This window comes from Austrofundulus limnaeus, unplaced genomic scaffold, assembly GCF_001266775.1.
Source record: "Austrofundulus limnaeus strain Quisiro unplaced genomic scaffold, Austrofundulus_limnaeus-1.0 Scaffold2102, whole genome shotgun sequence".
Lineage (NCBI taxonomy): Eukaryota > Metazoa > Chordata > Actinopteri > Cyprinodontiformes > Rivulidae > Austrofundulus > Austrofundulus limnaeus.
Genome location: NW_013954504.1, coordinates 21263 through 21958, shown reverse-complemented (window position 1 = coordinate 21958; position 696 = coordinate 21263).

Genomic DNA, 696 nt, shown 5'->3' with positions numbered 1-696 from the left:
CTCGTGAACACTCAGACAGGAATTCTCTCAAGACTTCTCAAGATCAAATGTATGTTCAAAATAAATAAGCATTGCAGATGAGGAAGAAGCAGTGGTCATAGATTGTGAAACTATTTTATCAGGAAAAAAACAATTCAAAATTACGTCTTCAACTTCCAGTTAACTTTCTGTTGTGCCATGGCAGTTTTTTTGTCTTCTATATTTTGGATTCCCCACTGCGTTTACATTACGTCGCTTTCTGATTGGCTGCACATCACATTCAGCAGGTTGCAAGCTTGTTTGTCCTTAGGGAACACTACACACTCTTGGATGTCAGGCCAAGTCAATCCAACATGTTGAAAATACCTCTTTTACGATCAGAACAGTCTTGACTTCCTTCTGAGTCGACCAGATCACTCTTGACACAACACATACTGTAGGAATATCTCTTAAAATTATCTTTAGAGCCATCACAATAATTGGAGCATCCTTAAGATTGTCATAAGGGCAATGGCGGGCTAAATACCATCACAATTATCTTGTCGTGTGAACCCGGCATTATTGTGACCCCCGCACGCGAAGCGTTGGCGGGAGTCATATTGTTTTCGTACTGTTTATTTTTTTATTTTTCAGTGATTTTTGGTCAACCGTAGCACAAAAATGGCTGCACCGATCAACATGAAAGGACGCAGGACTGTAGTCGAGTCCGACCTACAC